The sequence below is a fragment of the Bemisia tabaci genome, chromosome 4 (assembly GCF_918797505.1).
Source record: "Bemisia tabaci chromosome 4, PGI_BMITA_v3".
In the NCBI taxonomy this organism is placed as follows: Eukaryota; Metazoa; Arthropoda; class Insecta; order Hemiptera; family Aleyrodidae; genus Bemisia; species Bemisia tabaci.
The window spans coordinates 30,981,392-30,998,995 of record NC_092796.1 but is presented as its reverse complement, the minus strand read 5'-3'; the positions used below and the strand labels follow the sequence as shown (position 1 = coordinate 30,998,995).

The following is a 17,604-nucleotide window of genomic DNA, read 5'->3' as shown; positions in this document are numbered from 1 at the left end:
AACGCGCACTGGCGCCTACAAACCTAACAGGGATACTTCACGCATTGCGCAATGCGTGAAGTATCCCTGTTAGGTTTGTAGGCGCCAATGGTTGCCCGCCGCGCCGCAGAGTGCCACGGCGCCTCAAGCAACTATTTCACAACAGAGGTGTTGCACAGTATCATACTAAATTGAAGGCGCTTTAACATAGTAAGAATGAGAGGCATCCTTTAAGAATACGGAGCTTTCATCGCAATAGAAATCAAGGTACTACAGCACAAAAAGAGAGCGGTAGCCCAAAAACTCACTAAGTCGTGTGTTAGGAGGGTGGTTGCCGTTTTGGGTTCTTAGAACTCCATATTTCGACCGGTACGTATACTCTCCCTATGTAGGTACTCTACGGTACGCACATCCTGCATTGTGGAGTGGAATAATTTAGACATTTCTGATGTACTGAACGTGATTTTCGTTCAATTTTGCCCGCATAAAGTCTACTCAGTTGGCCCGCCGTGTCTCTTCCGTGCGCAACAGACCCATTTCAACGAAATTGGCGCACCCTAGTTTTTATTCGAATCGGGTTCGCCTTGCGATGGCGTGAGTACCCAATAAAAAGAAATGCGAACTGAATATTGATACTCCTGAGGTGTTTTCGCAAGTTTTCTCGATCTTCGGAGGTGGAGGAGGGGTGGGAGGCGGCCGCGCGGATGGGAGCATGCAAAAAGCGAAGGGAGGAACCGGAGGGGGGTGGGGGGGAGGGGTTGGAGGGCGCTTTTCCCTGGAGTAGTCAAGTGTGATTGATACATGCTGCAGCCGCAAAAATAGAACACAGGTCTTTAGACTCGACGCTATCCTGCATTGAGCTATCCTTAGACTCTCTTTTTTAACCCCTGCGTCATACCCGTTGATAATACCCCTCTCGGTAATCATCGTCGCTCCTCTGACGTAAGGGCGTACCTCGATTTCCACAAGAGCCACGGAAACCATAGAGTTATACGGAGAGCAGGGATCACGTGGAAATCGAGGTACGCCCTTACATTGGAGAAGCGACGTCATGAGCTCGCTCTCGTAACACCACGGCCCCTTCTGCCAGACTCAGCTTGAAAAACTTACAATTTGTCGAGTAGAGTGCTTAACGAGTGTCATCTAGAGTCCCTTTATACTGAGAGTCAAGACAATGTGAATCCATTTCTGATTGGTTCCCGTATTTTAGACCTTCACAGTGTCACAAACGGGAATAAAGATTACATTTTCATCAATGGACCACTAGACAAGGTACGAATTTAAGCATTAATACATGTTTCTTAATCAGAATTTCACGTAGAGCACGATTCGCGCAACGGAAACTAATGAGACAAACTCCAAACGAAGGTATTAACGTTTTTATTTTACATTGGTCACGAGGAATTTGAACTGCCCGCTCACAAGAAACTCAAAGCTCTACGTGAGTCAAATCGCGCACTACAACGGTTTCGGCAAGCTTCTCAATCGGGCAATGTTCATTGCCACCACAAGTTGTTCAAACTATAAGCAATTTGCTATAGCTGAGCCAAAGGGTCAAGATCGAGGTAGTCAGATTTTTCTATCACACAGACTGTCATGATAACGTTTAGCGCGCGATGAGAATCACGTAGAGCATTCAGTTTTCACGAGCGGGTGGTTTGATTTCATGCATCAAGAATTATTTAACATCTTCGTAAGGAGTCAGTTTCGGTAATTTTCGTTATGTGCATCGTGTTATACGTGAAATTTTGGTTAAGAAATATGTATCAGAATGCTGAAATTCGTACATTATCTAAGGGTCCATTGCAAATATTATAAACTGGAATGGACCGAGACAGAACGGAGATAAGGATTCGGGAATGGGTTGATCAAAGATCACGAAAAACTTTCAATTTGGGTAATTTTTATTCCCGTTTGTGACATCCATGAGATGCGTTGTCTTTACTCTCTCTATAAAGGGACTCTGGTGTCATCATGTGTGGGACAGTCCTCTCCTCTCTCTTGGAATGGACCGATAGACAGTGTGAGAAATTCAACACTTTAGCACATGTTTTCTTCACGAAACTCTTTGTAGAACACGTTTAAAATGTCGTGAATGGTCTAAATGAGCCAGTTGCGCTAGTAACAGAATCTTGCTTTGATGCTTGATTCTTGTTGATTAACTAAAAATGTTGAGATCTATCCAACCAGCAACTTAGTACGTTGAATATTAACCTTATATTGATATTCCGCTTTGAAAAATTTGGTTTCTGACGTCATCCACCACGGTTTAGTGACACCCTTGGTTTCTTCCACCTTGCTTTCATCCGAGTCACTCGTTGAGTAACCAGTGCAAATGTGTGTTTTCCTGACTGATGAAAGCGAGGTGGGAGATACCAAGTGTGCCACTACCGCGGGATGACGTCATGAACCGAATTTTTCAAAACATTCGGTCAACATCTCGGTCAATAGTCAACGTAGAGAGTTGCTGTTTGGACATATCTTATTATTTTTAGCTAATCTGAAAGAATGAAGCATCAAAGCACGATTTTGTGACTAGCGCAACTGACCCATTCTCCCTTCCCTTTTGGAACGGACAACTAGACAAGGCGACTAATTAAGAACTACAACATACATATATTTTCTATACAAAAATAAATCGCAGAACACGTTAAAAATATCGTAAATTTTCAAAATTTAACTCATAAATGAGTGTTAAACGTTCGTAGTCTCTATTGACGCTCAGGAAAAGTCGTGGCGCCTTCAGTATTTCGAGTATGCATATGCAACGCAGAAATCCGCAGAGCACGAATACTGCCGTGCTAAGGAAAAATGCCGTATGAGCCTTCAGGCGTTACCAAATTTCTGTTGGTAAATCAAACATTTTCGGGAAAATTTGTAAATATTTTTCTTCCAATTTTTCAGGTAATTTTGTTCACAATTTTCCCTGAGGCTCTTGTAAATTTCTCGGAAAAATATTCACGATTGTCCTACAAAGTAAACATTTTATCGGAGGAAATCCGGCAAATCTCGAATGTTCATACGGCGTTCTTCCTTAGCACGGCAGAATAATTGTATTTAGGCGTTGTAACCATAATCCAATGGACCACAATACATGATGAGGATTAGGGTTTGTATAAATATGTATTCTCGCCAAAATCTCACACTGAGCACGTGGTAAACAACGGAGTCTTTCAAAATTACCTTAAGTGAGAAATCATCCCCAGTAGTTACTGTGTGTAGTAAAGCCAAGTTTCCCGCTTGCAAAAAGAAAAAAAAATATGATCAACGTAGCCCAAAATAGGCATTGAAATCAATCGATAAGTTAGGTAAATATAACTAGAGCTTGATTTCATCCTTCCTCTCCCTCCTTCCATTAGAAGATCTAAATTTCCTCTCGAAAGTTTGCAGTTTAGCTTTTGGATGCATTGGGAGAAAAACTCCTTATTCGCTTACGTCCTAATCCTAATTTCTACACAGATTAACTTAACTCTGTAAATTTAATTTTTTGCGTGTCTTCAGTAATTTAATTGCAAAGAGTATAAGTAGCAGGATCCTAGCTACATTGGACTGCTCTTGGTTCCTTCTTGCAAAATAAAATTCATATGTTGTTTCTACAATGCGCCAGAAATAGTGGTTCCTTATTGCAAAATATGGTCTATATGATGGTGCCCTTCGCGTTGAACGAATATTTTAAGCCGACGCGAATGTCTGAGAGGGACTGCATAATATGGCAGCAGCGCCTCACAACTGCCATGTTAAACTTTTCATCCGCGACGCGCGTTCGCCATTTATCCTGTGTGCATGCCTTGACTCTTTATGCCATTTTCAGTCCCCCGTCCCTCATCTGTGCATCCTAAGTTTCTCCGCGATCGATGCAGAGCCTCTCCTCAACAAGATAGGCTTAAAAATTTGCAGACCCCCGTCCGGCTTATATTTTTTCACGGTGGGAAGAGCTCACGAGAATTGCCTGAAAATAAGAAGCGCGTTGCACAATGGATCGAGTCAATGTCAATCGAGTCAAATACTTCCAATTTTGAAAGTTCAGTTGCGCGTATACCACGCTGCAGCACAGTACAGGCACAAAATATAAATGAAAAAAATTAAAGGGCTTCGGAAATCATTAAAGTTGACACGGAATCACCTTCATATTTACAAAACACACATCATGTTTTCCTTTAATACGTACTTTTTTCCATCAATTTAAATAAGATTAATTCATGCATAGTGTGGAAACATCTCAAAATCCTGAGTTGAAAAACACTGACTTCGCGAGTTTAAATATTAGAGTCTAACACAACGGAGCGGTGGTGTGGTCCCAGCGCGGAACGCGCACTGGCGCCTACAAACCTAACAGGGATACTTCACGCATTGCGCAATGCGTGAAGTATCCCTGTTAGGTTTGTAGGCGCCTAGCGGCGTATCACGCTGGCTGCATGCAGCGTGCCCGGCCCGGCACACCGCTCCGCTGGTCAGCTTTATCAGAGGAGAGCCGTAACCCAAATAATCAAACAATCTCGCGAACTTTGATAAACACTCCTTGCGTAAGATTTCAATTGAATCAATGCTCTTTTTGTTGTAAATTAAAGAAGGAAAATGTTAACAAACGCTTGAAAACGATAGAAATCGTAAAACAGAAAATGTTAGTGCCACGGCACGGCACCTCAAGTAACTATTCCACAACGAGGTGTTGCACAGTAACATACTCAATTGAAGGCGCTTTAACATAGTAAGAATGACAGGCATCTTTTAAGAGTTGAACAAAATTTGGAAACTTTAACTTTCATAACTCCGATCATACAAAACTTTAAGGTTTTAAAAGTGCTTCCATTGGTTTCCTCGTGGTTTCATGTAGATACGCCCTTTAAAATTTAAATTGTGACGAATTAAACATCGATATTTGCAGTTTTAGTTCAAAATTTCATGATCGACCTCTCTGATTGACTCGACTCACTGTGAGTGGGTCCTTTCTAGGAACTAAAAATTAGCGATTTTACAAAATTGTTCTTTCTTTCTGTTATTTCTGATCTCGTAGTTGTTTTATTGACTTTTATTGGATGATGGCCATTTCGGGAGTTTTTTTTCACATCTTCAGGTCCTTTGTTTCTTTTTGATCACTTTTTTTGATCTTAAGATGAGGAAAACGATGGTACGAAATCATCGTCCAATGAAAGTTAATAGAACACTAGGAGATCAAGAATAACAGGAAGGTAAAAAAATTCAAAAATTATTATGAATCTTGATAAAAAAGAAACAGTTAACAAAAAAATTACCATGAAAATCGATGGTCGAAGTTGAAAAATGCGTTTATTTATGGTAACATTTAATTTTACTTTTTTAAAAAAAGAACCAGTAAGAATGTTGGCTTCTTTCTTTTGAGTATTTTTGAAAACGTGAGAAAAATACGGAGACAATTATAAAACATATTGATGATTGAAAAGAATGTTGGTCTCCCTTTAAAAAAAAAAAAAAAAATAAAACAAAACCGGATACAACGTCACATGTGAGAAAACGGTACTTGAAAATTAATTTTGAATTTGTTGACACCAAGTGAATGCCTTTGGTGCGTCACGTGACATGGAATCAATCCACTTTTCAAATTAAAACAATTTTTGATGATACTATTGATTTATTTATGGTTGGTGTACTTACTACTTGACAGATAATCGAAAAGGTTTGGTTTATGAATTTTCGGTTTCCGTCAAGAAAAGAACAACCAGCATGGTTGACAGTTAGACGAGACATCCTCACCTGCAACAGACAAAAACATAAAATTTAGACAGCTTCGATAACGGGAATGTATAAAACAGGTGCTAAGCTCCATAAACTTCGTGACACCTAAAATTTTGTTCCCCGCAACGATGTCATTTTACACCGTAGACTTAGTATCTAACACGAAGTATACTGTGGCTTTTCGTTTTGTTTAGTCATTTCGTCACCTTCCAGGCAAAGTATCACAAGCGCCATGCGACGTTTAAAAATTTCCGCCGCCATTTTATTTTTTTACTGAGAAATTGTTGGTTGAATCTGTTTGGAAATTTCACTAAATTTTATCGGCAGCACAAAGAAAATTCAGTGAAATTTTCGGACAGCTTCGTTGAACAATTTCTCTGTAAAAAAATAAAATGGCGGCGGAAATTTTTAAACGTCGCATGGCGTTTGTGATACTTTGCCTGGAAGGTGACGATTTGTCGTTGAAATAGATGACAAAATTTTGATAATATCTTCAGGCGAAAGTTGTCATTTTCAAAATTACAATTTCTTGGGATCTGAACCGATTCCAAACAACGGCTGATAAGCTCAACTATTCATGGTTCGCACTTTCGCAGCACAGCCGTTATAAATGTTCAAAGTTTTTTGCACGTCAAGTACGGAGCATTCAACTATGATTAAACTGCACATTTTAGATTTTTCCACTCGGTTGACGGTGAGGCCTCATTTCAACACGATAAGGTTGCGTCACCGGCCGAATCTAATTTTGGGCTGCAGCACGGTTTCACGCAACTTCAGTTCCACTTCCATTGTTGCAAAATTAAACGAAGTTGAATTCGAAATTTGTACAAACACTCGCCAAACTGAGGACAATCCTCTCAATGTATGAGACTTTATCAAAGTATTTCAAATATATGAGGACTTATCTGTAACAATAGCGGATGTGAAAAATTACCTTTTCGAAACACAGTCAAAAAACTGTTTTGGCATCGAGAAAATTTTGAGAAAATACTTGAGATGTGATCTTCAAGATCTGTACATTATGCCAGAGCCAAACATATTAAATTTTTGTGTGAAAAAAAAAACAGTTTTTTAAGCGTGTTTCGAAAAGGTAATTTTTCACATCCGCTATTGTTACAGATAAGTCCTCATATATGAGACTGAAAAATTGTTTAAATCTTCATCAAATTCTGGGAATGTTTTTTTGAAACGTATAAAACTGCTATAAGACTACAGGAAAATTTCGTTGCAATTTGATTGGAAACTGCTACTACCTACTAAGCATGAGATTCATCGAACCTGCAAAGTTTGATTGCATTTTCATTAAACCCTGCTTGCGTTTTCATTAAACCATTTTCATCAGAGCTGGATTGCATTTCCATTTAAGGTCGATTACTTTATCACGAAATTCTGTCAAACGCCCTCATCCCACAACCTTCTTCAGATTTTCATCCAATTTTCGTGCGATCAAATTTTCATGAAGAAGCTCCGAACTGTGACCAGAGTCTGTTAGGATTGATCATAAAAATTTCATCAAATTTTAAGAACATGATTCGACAAAAAAGGACATCAATGACAACTTGATACACCAACAAAAAATGTCAAATTGAACAATTTTGGTTATGTCTGATAAATTGCGAAACGTTGGTCAAAGAGTCATCAAAATATGATCATCCTATTCGCAATGTCGCCAAATTGTGATCAGAAAATAACAACACGAAACTATGGTGCAGCCCAACTTTCTATCGTTACGTCAAGACTGATACCGTTAGTAATTTACCCGCAGCCTAAGAAAAAAAACCCGAACTCAGTCTGACAACAATGCGAGGTCCCGGGCGCCATTTAATCATAACACTCCTCGTTTTGGTTGATCAAAACAACGAAGGAATCCCGCGCAGACTGGCCAATTATCACGCTCGTTTTACCCCTCCCCCCGCTGCCCCGCGTTGCACCCTTTCCCTCGCCCCCCCGCCCTCTCCTCGGCCTCGGGACGGTGACGAAAACGCTCAAAACAATGGCTTTAATCAAATATGTGGTCGCGGTGAGCGGTTGCAGCCACCGGGAGCGAGGAGGGGGAGGGGGGAGAGGGGAGGGGCTCGAAAGGGTCGGCGCCGGAGGGAGCGGGGGGTAGAGAGAGGGGTGAGAACCTCGCGAGCATGACCGCGTTTTGCCACCGAGCGGTCGGAAGCAATGATGCAATGAACATCCTTTGCACTTGTACGCTGTTAATTTTGACCTTAGAACCCCCTCCCCCAGCCTCGCTTCAGCCCCGCCCTCCCCCTCCTCCTCTGTGGCAACACGCGCCCTAGGCCCATGTTCCAATTTCCAAGTAACCATTGTCAACCTCAAGTTGCGAACAAGGTTGCAACCGGAACCGATAGTATGCAGTAGGTAGTAGTGCGATATTAGTTTGACTCGAGATTTTTCGAAAAAGTTCGATTACATGAGCCGAAGTGAAATGTTCTATGGTAACCTAGAGTCAAAGCGGGTCCGTACACTTTACTGGCGTGGTGTGAATGGACCACTAGACAGGGTACAAATTTTAGCATTCTGATTTATGTTCCTAATCCAAAATTTCACGTAAAACACGATGCGTACGACAAAAATTACCAAAATCAACTCTTTACGAAAATACTTAATGATTCTTGATGCGTGAATTCAAACCATCCGCTCATAAAAACTCAATGCTCTACGTGATTCACATTGCGCGCTGAACGTTATCATGACAATCTTTGCGATATAAAAATCTGACACCGTCGATCTTGACGCTTCGGCTCAGTTTTAGGAAATTGCTTGTAGTTTAAACAACGCATGGTGGGAAATGAACAATGCTCGATTGAGAAGCTTGCTGAAACCGTTGTAGGGCGCGATTTGACTCAAGTAGAGCTTCGAGTTTCTTGTCAGCGGGCAATTCAAATTCCTCGTAACCGATGTGAAATAAAAACGTTAATATCTTTGTTAGGAGTTGGTTTCAGTAATTTTCATTGCGCAAGTCGTGTTCTACGTGAAATTTTGGCTAAGGGACATGTATCAGATTGCTAAAATTCGTACCTTGTCTAGTGTTCCATTGCGATGTATCGATTGTTCTGCCATTTAAACCTATTGTAAAGAATCGATAATTAAGGTGTTCGCTGCGAACACCCTATTTATCGATCCTATTCCATATGTTTGAAATGGCATAACAATCGATGTATCGCAAAGCACGCCACGCCACTGGTACTCTTACTCTCGTCTTACGCGAAAAAGCGGTCAACCAATCAAAATATGGACTATCCATCCACGGAATGCCGTATAAAAGAGCTTGGAGATGGATGGTCCATTTTCTGATTGGTTTTAAGTTCAACTTTCAAGAGTTGACAGTGTTTCAGAGAAATGTTTAAATCAAAGAGTTGAGCATACTGCTGAATTACCTCTTCACAGTAAAATTGGTTGGCTCATGATGAGGCCCAGATTTCTGATGAAACTTTTTACTCTAAGTATTTTTTTCTCAACTAAGGTAGCGTGCTGTTGGATTGCCAACTGGCACGATTGCTTATGAAATGAATCACGGAGTACATTTGCGTGAGATCCCTTGATTTTTTTTTCCATGGCAATATTAATGAAATGGATGGAATGTAGTCCAGGCGTAAATTCTGAGAATTACATATTCCAGGAATTCGCAATAAAACTGCAAAAACAGACTGTGATTTTACTGTCATGGAAGTTGCAAGTACAAGTAACTTGTAAAAATTTACAACTAGCAACCGTGACTTTTAGGGGAGGCTGAAAAAGCTTGGGACTGTAACGAAGGCGGTGGCATTGTTGTGCAACCAGCACAAATAATCAGCGTTTTCCTCCATTCAGCTCACTTTAAGAATCGGAAAGTTCATGATATGGCAACTTTGGTGGAGGAACACCGGGGAAAGGAAAGTCTCGTTTAAAGTTGAGTTTCTAACTCCTGTTGAACCATTCATTGGAGTGACGCGCAGGCTACCATTACACAGTTAACATTTTGCCGGGCGGATGTGAACTCGGTTTTGGTTGTACGACTAGAGTTTCGTAGTCAACCAGAGCTCAAGGCTCATAAAAGTGTTAACGAGCTTTCACAGAATTCCCTGACGCACGAACTGCGGACAAACGCGCTACTTTATTTTAATGAAAATTCGTTCTCAATGTTTCGCAAAAAAAAGATTCACTCCGTCTGAGGGTTCATTAGTCTCAGGATAGTTTATGATTTATGGAAAGATGGTTTCAGCTCATATAAAAAATGGCATCATCTAGGTTTTGGGTACACATTGTAGCCCTATTCTCACAAAGTTATTGACACTATTTCGAGAAGAGCTGGTATCTATACAAAATCTACGTGAATGCCTTCTGACCTATGATCATTGCTCAGGTACATACAATATGACGACAGGTACACGTGACGTTTGGGTGTCGTAAAGCGCACGAAGGCACTGTGCTGCCTTCCTAAAAATATTCAAAACTTTCCTCAAAAATGTAAATTTTATCGAGGGAAATCCGGCAACTCTCGAATTTTCATACAGCGTTTTTCCTTAGCACGGCAGTAGAGACGGAAGCTCACGCCTCAAGATGTGCGGAGCTTTCTTTGCAGGAAGCAGATCAGCGGTGTCCGAGGCGAGCGCGGGGCGACGAAAGGTTCGGTTCGTTCCGTCGGGCGGTAAGTGTTAATTAGTCTCGGCACGTTCGCGTTCGGTTGTGGGTCCCGTGACGACCGGGGCCGGGGAGGGGGGGGGCGAGAGCGGACGTGGACGGAACAAGCAGAAATGATTGCTCATGACAGGCCTTGTGACAAATGGATTCCTCCTGCTCGCAGCTCCTCTGTTCTCCGGGCCCCAAGTCTGTTCTCTTTGTACCCCTTTATTTACGTTGATTGAAAGTCGTCACTTTTAAAGCCCCCCCCCCCCCCCCCCCCCCGGTCGCACACAGTGTCTTGTTGGGAACACCTGGAGGTCCTGCGAATAGCGAAGCCAAGCGCCTCGACCGAGTTTCAAACGATTAGCAGACATTTGCAAGCAGATTTTGTGAGCAGGAGCCTTCTTAACAGGTTCACATTAGAGTGCTAGTTGTCTGAAAACTGATTGTGAGTTGGGCCATATTGGAGCATGGCGAGTTCTTGTCTTGCGCCATCGCGCCTTCAATTTTGCAGATGCAACACGGACATCCATCGAGTATGAATAGTTGTATCTCTGCGCCGTCATCAACGCACGTCCTTTTCTCTATTTCCATGTTGTGTCTGTGTTCGTATACGTTATTATTTGTAGTGGTTATTCAAGGGCTACGTGGGCAATACAGCCGAAGTTAAGAGAATTGTGTCTTTCACTCTTGTTTAAAAAATTCAAGGTAATGCGGTTTAGGTATGAATGGACTACTAGACAGACAGGGTACAAATTAAACCTCCTCGATCCATTGATGGCCACATATTTCCATCGCGGTGTTTCAAAAAGTTTGCTGGTACTTTATTTTTGAAGAGAAACAAGCCAACTGTTCTGCTTGAGATTTTTACAGAATATACTTCTAATAAAGAAGAAAAATGAAGGAAGTTTTCAAGAAATTATGTTGACTCAGTTTTTGAAGGGAAATGAAATGTGCCAGAAAGTCTGTGACGTTGCAAACGGAGGCACGAGGTTTCGCTTTTTGGCCATCAACAGATTACCTTATCGAAATTTTATCCAGTTAAAAATTGCAAAGACCTCCAAAACTAACTCTTGAGTGAAAAATTGATTACGCGATTTATCAACATTGGAATCAAGGAATTTAAACCTCCTGCCCGTGAAAAAACGGTCACCAGCATCCATTCTACAAATTATAAGTTTTTGGTCAAAAAAAATAAATTCCCCCTCCCAAATTTGAAAATACAATCGTGAGCCTTTCAAGATGAGTTTAGCATACTAAAATGATGATCACATCGTAAAATGTACAGATGTCACTTTCTTGCTACATTTGAGATTTAACTCGAGTGGTCCTCGGTTTCTATGTGCGAGTATTTTGGATTTCAATGATGTAAATATAAACCGCTAACTTCTTACTTATAAATTGAATATATGAAAAATTTTAGTAGATCCGCCGTAACGAGAAATGTACTATGGATATCTGTATTTAGATTCTGAATACCAAAATCTATCCAATGGTACATCGCAAATTGTGATAAATCGGTAAAAAAAAGCATAGAATAATTTTTAAAATTTTTCAAAAGTGTCGTCGTTTTTGTTGCCTTGCTCGCACGAGGTAATTGCTCACATATTTTTGACGAAATATTCTCCCGGCGGTTAATGGATCCTTCAACAGGAGCTGAAAAGGATCGATTGTACAAAGTAACCATTTATGAGGGAACTACCCTCTTCCATTGTAGACTAAAGCCTGTGTTAACTACGTCGCCAGGAGAGAGGGCCATAATTTCCGTTGTTGGCTTTATCTGATGGGACTAAGAGGGACCGCGCGGTGAGGGATGCTGTTCTGGTGGCGCTATGCATTCGGACATTCGAAAGGGGCCCAGGCATATTTCTACATGAGCTCTATCAAAGAAGGGCTCTTACAGTCTTCAGGGCTCATGCGAGACCGCAGATACGGCCGCGCGGCAAAATCCGGTCCACCCGATATTGGGCAAGGGCTCTCAAATTCCAATTCCAGAACAAACGGCATCTTAACAGAGGGTCTTTCAAAGGGGCGCACAGTGGATCGAGTCCATTAGAGAGATCGGACACGAAATTTTTGGCTGTAACTGCAAATTTTGATGTTATTTCGTCACATTTTAAGTTTCAAAGGGTGCTTTTGGATGAAAATTTTACGAGGAAAACAATGAAACCACTTTTAGAGCCTCAAAGTTTTGTACAAACGGAGTTACAAGCGTTTAAAGTTTCCGAATTTTGTCCGACCTCTTCTATTGACTCGTTCCACTGTGGGGCGGCCCCGGAGCGGAAGTAAATATTTAACTTATCTCGGCGGGTCTATATCCCTGCGAGGTTCTGGGCGGCACAGTCCTTTGAGCCAAAAAAGAGATAAGCGGAGGCGTTTTCCCCCGGAAAAAAAGTTTTTCAATCTCATTTTATGGCTTTCTGAACACAATTCTTATGCTTGAAATTAGAAGGAGGCGCTGAAAATCTCCGGGACCATAAATACCCCAGTTCGCAGCTAAGTATATACGGGGTTTTGTACCGGTCGAGGTTGTCATGGTGATGGGATATTTAGTCCTAACCGGTGGCATTGTCTAGAGGTACATTTTGTGCGAATGCTCTTAAGTAGATGGCAAGTGTTGAGGACTTCCAAGGTGCCATGAAAATACTGGTAAGATTGTGCACGGTGTCACTCACCGCAGAGTAACAAAAATGCCTTCGTTTCGAATTTCTGATTGAGATATTTTCTTTAAAATTTGTTTTTTTTTTATTTCTGTCGGTTCATGAAAAATGGGGGCATCAGTCAACGAGAGAAAATTTTCCGACACAATTTTCTTTTTTATCGCGTTGGATGGAAAAATTTGATTTTGAAATTTCAATAGTATACTCCCGGACTCTCGCTAATGCTGCGAACAACTATTTGTATGTTTTTCACCTGTTTGTCGATAAACGGCGTGTAAAAGTACATTATAATATGGCACTTTTGCACACTAGACTTGCAGGTTGAAATCTTAAAGTGTTTTCTTGAGACTACAATTTTTTGAACTGCAAACTTCTGATCATGGTTTGGTTTGAAATTTTTGGGTTTTTGGTCCCGAAATGTATTTTAAACACTCTCTCTTGCTCATTGTATCAGCGACGTTTTGAGCTCTGGTGGCCTAAGGTTCTTTCACCTCTGAACAGTCAACATTTAAGACGAGATATGTTATTCTTGAGTCCTAGATCCTCGTTATTTGAGAGTAACCGTACACCATTTAAGCAAAATTCGGAAGGAATTTTTGGCTGCAGTAAAAAAGTGAGTATTTTAGATGGTGATGTTTTAAGAATCAGATCATGGGCAGTCTCAGGCGCAAGGGCTGGGATTCTGGATGGCACAACTTGCCTCTCTAAAGAAATGTTCACATGAGCCGTGGTATCTTTTTTGAAACGAGAGGCTTTAGAAAAAAAAATATTTCCTACGCATAGGCTTTGAGGTTTGGAGTGTATTTCAAACTTTCCCGATGTGCTCATCCTGATTTTTTCGGCCATTTTCTATAGGAACCAATCTCTTTTTTTCTCTAGCTGAAGTTAGCAACGACAGGTCCATTGTATTTCATGGGTTGACAGTTTAGATGATCGTCCGGAGATTTTGTTATTCGTGAAATTGATAGCCACCGGGCAACACTCCGTTGTGAGGCAGATTTTTATTGCTGTTCACCTATTTATTCAGCGAAAGGTAAAAAGCGCCTATGAATGGAGATTCAATTTTGTCGAAAGGGGTGTCAATGCCTCGGGTTTCTTAAGCCTCATTGGCTTTACACCCCAATTCCCATCTCAACCTCCCTCACGTAGCCAGTTCCCTCATCCAGGGATGTTTTGTATACAAACTTGTGCCGTAGCGTGTATTACCACTCAATATTCTCACCAGTTTCAACCACGCTCTTGAATTTTAAGGGGGAGTCAGAACCGATTTCTTCTTTCTTTTTTATTATCTCGTCCCTTGCATCATTTTTGTTTTCACCTTTTATATTCTTCCTCCCTCCTCCAAACACAGAGAGAAAGTCTCGCTACGTTTTCACTCATTGTTTGAATACATCTAAAATCCTGTTGTTACAAAGCTTTCGGCCACCCACCTTTCAGATTTACTGAAAGTTGGAAACAAATAAAAATGAGCGCTAGGAAAGAAACAAATTGTTCATTGATATTTTCTTTTTAACTTTTTTTTAAAACATGTTCCTAATTTTTACATATAGGATCGGATTACGTGTTGTTTGATGAAACTGATTTATAGAATTATGTTAAAAAATAGATAAATAAGTAAGTAAAATTTGCCTTAAAAACTGCCCTACAAAAGTCCGTATTGGTGAAAAGTGAGATGAAGACCATTATCAGGGCGTATACTTTCTATAAGTTTCAAATTTCCTAATAAGTTTTCATGCGATTTTTCCATGATTTTTTCCTGCGTGGGAAGAAAAAACACACGATAAAGTTACCGAGGAGGAGACATTTTGACGAGGTCATCCCTTATTTTCTTCAAGACAAATCGCTCCATCACAAGGTCATCAGTGCAAATTGCAGAAGCAATCTTGGGGTTTAAGTAATTTGTGGGCTTGACATCCGCAGTGCCTTTGTCGAAATATTTTCGTGGAAAAATGCACCATTTGGCAACGCTGTCTTCATGGAATGAGGCTCATTCGAACTTTGAGGATTTCATGTTAAAACGATTGTAAGTGCAACGTAGGAAACTTTACAGAACCGACAACCACATCCATACATCGCGAGCGCGACTAAGAATACCAGAACGCCCGAAATTTTTTGTGTGTGCAACACGGACATCCGTAGAACACGAATAGTTGCATCCAGACCTGGCCATAGAAAAAGCCGCAGCGCCTTCAATCCCTCCGCTTTTAATAACAGAATCTGTCACTCGTTGCATTGTTATACATTGTCGATGCAGGAGGACAGGGCGGTTTGAGTATATTTAAGAAAATTGAAGTAATAAGTAAATTGCGATAAATATATAATAAAATTAAAACTATTCGTGCAGCAATTATACTCGCCTCATTTTATCGGCAATTGTATACGTCACCTTCTTTCGCACCTTTTTATTAAACTACTCTGAAATATGTAAGAAAAAACACTTTGTCAAGTATTTACTATCTTCCGTATGCGGCAGCATTGCCAAATGGTGCAATTTGTTGGGCATCGACAAAAACTAGCGGAATCACGACCAATCGTTATTATAGCTGTTTGCAGGATGACAAGTTTTCTTGGATTTAAAAATTACGAGACTTCTCAGATATTTCGAAAATAAAAATACTTTTTTTTCCCTTGGATTTTAAGGTGCATATATGTTTTTGACATGATTTCTGAGAAAAATTCTAATTACAAATGATTCTAAGCGCGAAGTATTTGGAAAAAGAATAAATATATTGTTTTGAATGAAGGGAAACATTTTCGCAGCGAAATTTCCTGCCATGGAGCTGCAAAATTGTTTGATACAGGGGATCCAACTGCTTATGGCTTAACATCACATGGAGAGTTCTGCCCTTCAATTCACGAGCAGGCCTTGTGTTCTGAAAAGAACTTGATCCCTTCGATGGAGGAGCCCAATTAATCATTGAAAAACGAACGGCTCAAATGATGGGCTCTCCGGCGAATGGCGAGTTCAGAAAAAATCTCCAATCGCATTTACGGACAACCACTTTGAGCCTGATGAGCGCGTGGCTTTTTGTAATGGCTTTCAATGGAGGAATTTTGAATCACTTGGCAGGCTCGCGATTGGCGGGTGAGCAATTAATGAGGGCTCATGCTATGGGATGGACGCCTCGCTTTGCCCTCCAACTCCAATTCATGGCATGGATCAAAACCGATGAGCATGCACTGACGCATTGTCATCGAAATTAATTGGGCTGTCTTTTCCTCAAAACACTGTCAACCACCGACTGTGGTTGCAAAATCGTGCCATAAACATCAGCCGACAAGCTTCTAGGACTAGGCGCATAAGTGCAATTTTTACTTTTTCGAGGAAAACGTGATTGAAGTTTTGAAATTTCATGGTTTCTTATGGCAAAAAGAAGGTTAAAATTGGCTTTTTGATGCTTTAAAATTGGAATTTGGAAGCGAATATTCCTCAAAATATGCATTAAGACTAGTTTTACTCAGAATAATCCATATCTCGATTTTTTCTTAAACTGCACTTATGCGCCTTGTCCTCCAAGCCCTTCATATATTTCCTGGACGGTCACTAAAGTAGTGTAAGGTGACTTTCGTTTGCGTAAAATGACGTAGCCAACGCCATGCGATATAGTACATCAGCCACAACCTATCTATGTTACTTACATCACTGGAGAAAAGTAGCTTGGTTTTAGCAGAAGTCTCCTTCAATTTGTAAGCAAGAAAGAAATTTGTCTCCAATCAAAAGGAAAAATGCTCCTGTTATGGAGAAAGTAGCTGATATAAAACAGAAGTCAGCTTGATTCAACCGATTTTATTCTTCAGTCAAGAGGCAAATATTTTGGCCCCAAATTTAACTTGAACACTTTTTCCAGTGATATTTTAATAAGTGATCGAAATATGTACCTGAAACCTGATACCTGAGCAGAGAATAAAGATGAATCGATCAGATACGCAGTTTTCGAATTTTGCTTTCGACATATTTCAACAATATATTCGGTGACAAATCACGTTCAGAATATTTATGAGTTACGCATCGACGGTATTATCCATTGAACCAGGAATTAATTTATCGAATTGGATCCAAACAATAGCATAACCTTCTTCGATGATATGAATGGAAATTAATTAATAATAATGCCAAACAACGAGATGACGTATCATTAAAACGGTGTTTAAGTAGGAAGAACCCCCAGTAAATAGGTCAACAACGTCCAGCAGCCGAATGGGAGCGTGACCTTACTTTAAGGTCACAGTTACACAGTGTGAGTACAATGTGCCATCACGGAACAAGGTCTGACTAGAAAAATGTCATGCGCTCCCCTCAAAATCTTGCGAAGAAAACAAGTCACGAAACGGAAAACTCGGCAATCAATTCCTGAACGAAATATTTACAAGTACTATTAACGCGCGCAGATTACATAGAGTTAGTCTATATAAATTACGTTACGTATGTTTTTACCTTTTAACCAATATTAATTATTATAAACACCTTTATCTTGATAAGGAGTTGATTGCCACATTAGGTACTGTTTGTGCGAATCGTTTTTCATGGTTGATAAAGAGAAATCATGCTGTGTACAGCTCTCGTTCATACCTTGACTGGATCCCTTCAACGCAGAGGCATACGACAAGGCAATTGACGTACCTTCAGACAAGATTTTAA

At 40.5% G+C, this 17,604-nt stretch overlaps 1 protein-coding gene across 4 annotated transcripts in view; it reads right to left on the bottom strand.

Annotated features, from left to right (window-relative positions):
- LOC109036833 (octopamine receptor beta-2R) overlaps positions 1 to 17,604 on the bottom strand; it is a 302,738-nt gene that overhangs the window by 110,494 nt on the left and 174,640 nt on the right. The gene's annotated exons all lie outside the window — the stretch shown is intronic.